Source organism: Propithecus coquereli, unplaced genomic scaffold (genome assembly GCF_000956105.1).
Source record: "Propithecus coquereli isolate 6110/MARCELLA unplaced genomic scaffold, Pcoq_1.0 Scaffold45, whole genome shotgun sequence".
Taxonomy (NCBI): Eukaryota; Metazoa; Chordata; class Mammalia; order Primates; family Indriidae; genus Propithecus; species Propithecus coquereli.
In genome coordinates, this window is record NW_012150285.1 from 4214994 (window position 1) to 4222116 (window position 7123).

Below are 7123 nucleotides of genomic sequence, written 5' to 3' on the forward strand. Positions count from 1 at the left end.
ATATTGATTTCCAATTGTATTAAAGAGAATCTGAAATGATGAATACATTTTTGGCTTAAGCTAGTTAATATAAAAATTAGTTCTTCAATATCATGAAAAAGAGATGAAAATAGATTATAAATGTATGAAACATTCCCTATATATTTTATTTTAATCATTTGTAAATCTGGGAGTATAAAGATATCAAATTATTAATATTTTTAAATGTTACCTTTCAAACCAGGATATTCATAAGTTCGTTAAGGGCAATAACAACATCTTTTGTACATCCATAGTTCATAATACAATGCTTGCAGTAAACAAAACAAGTTAAGAAAACTTATTAAGGTATATGAAACATAATCAAGTTTTTTTGTTTGTTTTGTTTTTGAGACACGGTCTAGCTCTGTTGCCTTGGCTAGAGTGCAGTGGCATCATCATAGCTCACTGCAACCTCAAACTCCTGGGCTTGAGCAATTCTCCTGCCTCAGCCTCCCAAGTAGCTGGGACTACTGGTGCACAACACCATGCCTGGCTAAGTTTTTTTTCATTCTTTGTAGAGACAGGGTCTCACTGTTGCCCAGGCTGGTCTCCAACACCTGGCCTCAAATGATCCTCCCAACTCGGCTTCCCAAAGTGCTAGGATTACAGGCGTGAGCCACCATGCTGGGTCTCATAATCAAGTTTTGATGTAGATTTAAATGTACTCTTCATACTTGCATCATACGTTTCAAATTGTTAAACTGGTTAGAGTGTTAGTATTGTTGTTGTTTTTCTTGTTGTTTGGTATTTTTCTCAGTGCCTAAACAATACTGTTGTGTTAATTATTTTCTTAATTTATTACAGGGAAATTTCATGCATTTTTCCAAGAGAATATCAGACTAATTGCAGATCTTTTATTACTAGACAATTATTTTTGATCACTTCTGCTTCAGCCTTTATCTTGAAGTTTTCATCTTTCTTTTCATATTAATTCTGAATCCTTATTTTCCAGTTTGATGATATATTTGTAAGGGTTCCTCAAATCACATTTGACCACACTTACGGCAAAGCTACTTCTGTGAACCATCCAATAGGAACCTTTTAAGCATCAAGTGTTACGAATTACTAACGAATAGACCACACTCTCTTTGATTCAGTCATTGAAATTACTCTCCCTAGGGCATATCTTCCAGAACTTTATTTGCTCTTATTCCTCTTAAGTGCTTTCTATATTATGTAAACATGTAGTCAGAAAATACAGCTGTGGTATGATGGTATACATGGTATGATTTCTCTTTTTTTGAATTTGTTGAGACATGTTTTGTGGCCTAAGATATGATCAGTCTTGGAGAATATTCCATGAGCTGATGAGAAGCATGCATATTCAGTAGTTTGGGGTGAAATGGTCTATACATGTCTGTTAGGCCCATCTGTCCTGGAGTCCCATTTAAGTCCAGTGTTTCTCTGTTTATTTTCTGCTAGGGTGATCTGTCCAGTTCTGTCAGTGGGATGTTGAAGTCCCCGGCAGTTACAATGCTGCTGTTTATCTCTTTGCTTAGATCTGGTAGGGTTTGCTTTATGAATCTGGGCGCTCCTGTGTTAGGTGCATAAATATTTAGGATTGTTATGTCTTCCTGTTGAATTGCTCCCTTTACCATTATATAATGACCATCTTTGTCTTTCTTTACTATTGTTGATTCAAAGTCAATTTTTTTCTGATAATGAGAATGGCTACACCTGCTTTCTTCTGGTTTCCATTTGCATGGAATATATTTTTCCACCCCTTCACCTTGAGTCTTTATGAGTCCTTATGGGTTAGATGTGTTTCCTGGAGACAGCAGATACTTGGCTTATGTTTTTTCAGCCATTCAGCCAGCCTGTGTCTCTTGAGTGGGGCATTCAGACCGTTCTGTTTAAAATGACTGAGAATGGGGCCCCAATCCCTTCTGGCTTTTAAGGTCTCAGTTGAGAATTCTGCAGTTAGACTGATTAGTTTTCCTTTGTAAGTTACTTGATGTTTTCACCTCATGGTTCACAGAAGTTCCTCCTTCATGTTGACTTTGGCCAGTCTGATGAGTGTGTGTCTTGGTGATGGCCTCTTTGTAACAAATCTCCCAGGTGTTCGTTGAGCTTCTTGTACCTGGATGTGTAAATCTCTAGCAAGACCATGGAAATTTTCCTCAATTATTCTCTCAAGTAGGTTTTCCAGCCCTTGTGCATTTTCTTCTTCACCTTCAGGGATGCCTCTGACTCTTATATTTGGCCATTTTTCATAATCCCATGTTTCTTGTATCTTTGTTCATTCCTCTTAATTCTCTGTTCTTTATTTTTTACTGACTGCGAATTTGACAGAGTTGTCTTCAAGCTCTGAGATTCTTTCTTCTGCCTGGTCTAGTCTATTCTTAAAACTTTCCACTGTGTTTTATATTTCCTTAAATGGATTTTTTATTTCCAAAGTTCTATTTGCTTTTTTTTTTAATATATTGATCTCTTTAGTGAACTTTTCATTCATTTCCTGAATTATTTTTCTGCTTTCTTTGAGTTGGTTTTCCATTTTCTCTTGCATTTCATTGAGCTTCCTTATAATCCATATTTAAAGGCATAGTTTCTTTAGAAATCACATATCTCAAAATAAATTCTTTTCCTAGATTTTCACATTTAAAAAATCTCACGCATCCCCATTTTTTCTACAAACTGTACAAAAAAAAAGATAAAATTTGAGAGTTGGGAAAAATTGGGAAGGATCATCCAGTCTTAGTCTTTCTTTTCAAAGTTGAGGAGATTGAGGCCCAGGGAGATTAAGAGCAAGATCATACAGCTAGTTGGTGGCAGAGCCAGAATGGGAACATACATCTTTTAAAATAAAATATTCATGAATAACTATTAATAATACAGGTAAGGTAGACTAGCATGGATCAGTTTTTAATTCATTGACAACTTTAATTATAAAAATGTCATAGGGCTTAAAAAGCTTTTTGCTCTTTAAAAATAATCTTAGCCAGGCACAGTGGTTCATGCCTATAATCCTAGCACTTTGGGAGGCTGAAGCGGGAGGATTGCTTGAGGCCAGGAGTTTGAGACCAGTCTGAGCTCAGACTCTACAAAAAATAGAAAAATTAGCTGGGCATGGTGGCTCATGCCTGTAGTCCCAGCTACTTGGAAGGCTGAGGCAGGAGGACGTCTGTACTTAAAAATTGTTTTTGTTTTTTATTCCCACTGAGAATTTTTAAAAAGAATCTTAAGAAAGACCATTATATAGAGTATAGTTGAAAATTAATACTGAAGAGCTTTTCAAGTAGATCATGAATGTTTAGTTATTCGAAAAAGCACAGATAGTGGAATAACTCTAGAAAACAAAGGCAAGGAGTTCTGTTAAGACAGAAGAGTGGAAACTAGATATTGGAAATACACACAACAGTGTCCCCTACAAGCCTGGTGTGAAGAAGTGTGTGTGTATATATGTGTGTGCACTAGTATTTTTATGAATGGACAGTGAAAGGATAGGGTTTTAAAAATTATTCAAGAAGGAACACTTTTTTATGCAGAATAGCATTTCTTTATTTTTAAGGCCTAGGTTGAGAGTGTTTTTTGGGAAAGAAGGACTGAACAGCTAGTATAAATCCAGTTTAGCATTTATGTTAAAATTAGGGTAATTAGGACCTGGTTCAGTCTGCTGGGGCAGCTAACTTTCTACCCTACACTCAAAATTATTCCTTAATCTTTCTAAGAAAAATTCTCAGCTTTTTGGTGAAATAATAATAATATCTAATACTTATTGAAATCTTACTATATTGACAGGTGCTGAAGATACCTTATAAGATTTTGTAGGGATTAAATAAGGTAATGTATGTGAAGTACCCAGCCCAAAGTAAGAACTAGTAAATTTGGTTACATGGATTATTTATTAATATTAATATCTATTCCAAACAATTGTAGGAGAGTAATATATGGCTTCTAGGTACTTTGGCTGGACTATGAATTATATAAGACAGAGTAACAGAAAAGCCATCTTTAATCACATATATAAGTCCCACAAAATATGAGACTTGAAGAAGGGTGTGATCATTGAGCTACAGAAAAGACTAGAGGCTTGGAACTTCTGGGGGGGAGCAGTGGTGACACAAATTATGGGAGAGATTGTGTGATGAATAAAGATTGCTTTGTGCAGATAAAAATTCTCTCAGGTAATAAAAGTTGTCTAAGTAGCTAATGTAGATTTTCTTTATAGATACAAATTTCTTGTACAAAAGGATGGTTTTTCAGAGCTACTCCTACGTCTGCAGAATAACCAGCTCAAAATATGCCAAAGAAGTATATTTTGGGGTGGCATATTCTGATCTCCTGCTGTCATATTTTGGGGTGATATGTCCTGAGCCCCAACACAATAACTGCAGGTATGCATTATGTCCAGTTACAGAGGAGGAAGCTGAAGCTCAAAGCAGTTAAGAATTTCATTTAAGTTTACAGAGCTAGAAAAAAAGCTGAAATTCAAACCCAAACCCAAATCATGTTTGACTCTGGAGCCAGAACTTTTAACCACTACAGTACACTGTATCTTTTAGCAATTTGTTTTCTTAAAGCTGTCAACCTAAAGGAAGAAGTTGAGGCACAAAATATAATTTTAAAGAGTTTACTTGAGTCAAAATGAAGACAGTTGCCCAGGACACACTTGCAAGTTTCCTTGGGGAAGGCTCCATTTGGCCTTTGTTAAAAGTAAGTTTTTAAAGGCAAAATGGGACAAGGAATGGACTGATACAAAATTGTTTGACAGGAATTCTCATTGGTTCACAGAAATAACATTGATCAGTGATTGGCTGTACACTGTTGAACTACTGGATATGAGTTATGGTGTCTAGCATATGGCATTTTATGGCTAGTTGATGTCTGTTAGTCCAGAGCCCACATAGGAAGTGACTTCAAGTGGCAATTATTTAGCTCAGGGGAGAGTAAGATGTGATTACTGTGGCATTTCAATGCCTTTCTGGACCTAGCAATTTAAATGGGCTCATATTCCTCATATAAAAAGTTTCTTTTCTTGCTCAAAGCTCCTGGATATCATCTGCTAACAGCATTTATCGCTGCTTTAAAATGGGGGAAATTAGTGAGCAGAGAAAATTCAGAGAGAAAATGTTTTTATTGATTTTCTGTTCTAAACGGGATGGTGATAAGGAAGAGACTTCATGTCAAAAAGATTATATTAGAAAAAAATTAAAATACAGGTAAATTTCTTATCACAAAGTAATGCAAACTTATCATAGATTTCCTTAACTTTACACAGACATTCTCCGTAGTACAGCGAAGAAATGTTACTGAGCAAAGGAGCTCACCGCGCAATGCGCATGGAAGTCAATGCTATAGCACCAGCTTTCGAGAAAAGAAAGGCCAGCCAGCAAAAGGACAGGAGATGTGGCTCAAATCTGTCTCTCTGATTCAGGGGTCTGGGGCAAGTTTTAAGGGGCCAGGGGGCAAGGATTTAGGAATGTTGGCTTGGCAGGGTCTGATTGGAGGGCTTCCAATTTGGTCATTTACAGCAAGGTATGTTGGGGCAGATTTTAGCCCAGGATCTTCCTAGCCAACAGATCCCTTGCTTTTGAGAGAGTTCCAGCGTTCAGGTCCCGGTCTTCCTGGTTCCATGGGGAGGGATTGTTGGTTCTGGGTGTTGTTGGAGGTCAAAGCTTTTTCTATTGCACGTGCCCCTGCTACATGACTTGCAGTTTGGGCTCTTCTGCCTGCTAGGTAACTTGACATTTTGTTATCTACCAGAGTATGCCCAGTTTGAGATGGTCCTGCAGTTACTGAAAGATAATTAAAGGGGTGAAAAAAACACTATTGAAAAAATAAATGAAATAGGTGAATTTTGGTGTTACCTTGAAGATTTCCTATTTAAGGAAATGTTCAAAGGGCCCTACACTAGCAGCGATCAAATCTTCTGTGATTAACTGTATGATTTGAACAGGTCATAGAATTTATATTCCAGTGTGTCCTTTTGGGCAATGTGTGCCCTTCCCAATCACCATGGTGACATTGAAATAATAACGTATTTTTCCTTCTGCTTCTATGGCACTTTGCAGTTTTCAAAGATTTTTCACCACATTATCTCATTTGGTATTCATAATGGCCTAAGAAGGAAGAGAATGAATATTCTTCACGTGAGATACTTAAGCTCAGAGATTAAATTGTTCCCACAGGGTCGTAGTGCTGGTGGATGGTAGATAGCAGATGAGGATCCAGACCCTCCAGCACGGAAGCCAGTATTCCTTACTATACCTCGTGCTGTGTCTCACTGGGGATGTGGCTGCTCTGAATGCAAACTGTTAACTTGTCATTTGACTGTTTTTGCAAAAACTGCTCACCCTGAGGCAAACAGTAGCAACCTGTGCAGAGAGGTCCCATCCATCCCCTAGGGAGCTTGCCTGACCAGATTTGCAGATTGAGCAGACACTGTACAACCACTTGGTGAATCATTTGGCTGTGGAGGAAAAGAGGCACCTGAACTACTTGTAGATTTAAAAATATGAATGATACAATACTGACAAATGGAAACAAAACAAAAAACTTCTAGAAGATGAATGTAATATTTTGTATACATTAGTTAAATATACTATCTTGTAGGTCTTTGGTTTCATTTGAGGATTTCATTGGGGCTTTTTTCTTTTTTTTCCTTAGTTAAGAGTTTTGAAGCCTTTACAGACAAGATTATGTTTTATACTGTATGTGTGAAAAATAAACCTCAGAAAAGTACAATGATCTATTCAAAGGAATAGAGTAAAAATATTCTTAAAAATAACTCACGTTTACTGAGTGTGACTTGTGGGTCAGGCCCATGATATTTCCTTTTCGTTAATCATTTCATTGAATCCTTGCAACAACCTAGGTGATAGATTCTGTTAAGATTCCTATTATAGATGGGGAACCTGTAGCCTCAAGAACTTAAGTTCGAGTAAAAATTTTTGAATCAAAGTTCAATGTGATGTTTTTAGTAAAGAATTTTGGAAGGAACTGTAGCTAAACATTTTTAGTTAATTTGGTATTAAACAAATATAATAAACCAATTAAATAAAATATAAAACAATTGTACTGCCCAAGTATAGCGATCTGCACAATTCTGTCCCGTTTTATATTAATGTTTAAATGTCTTATTTTGCACTGTTTTTAGCAGGAT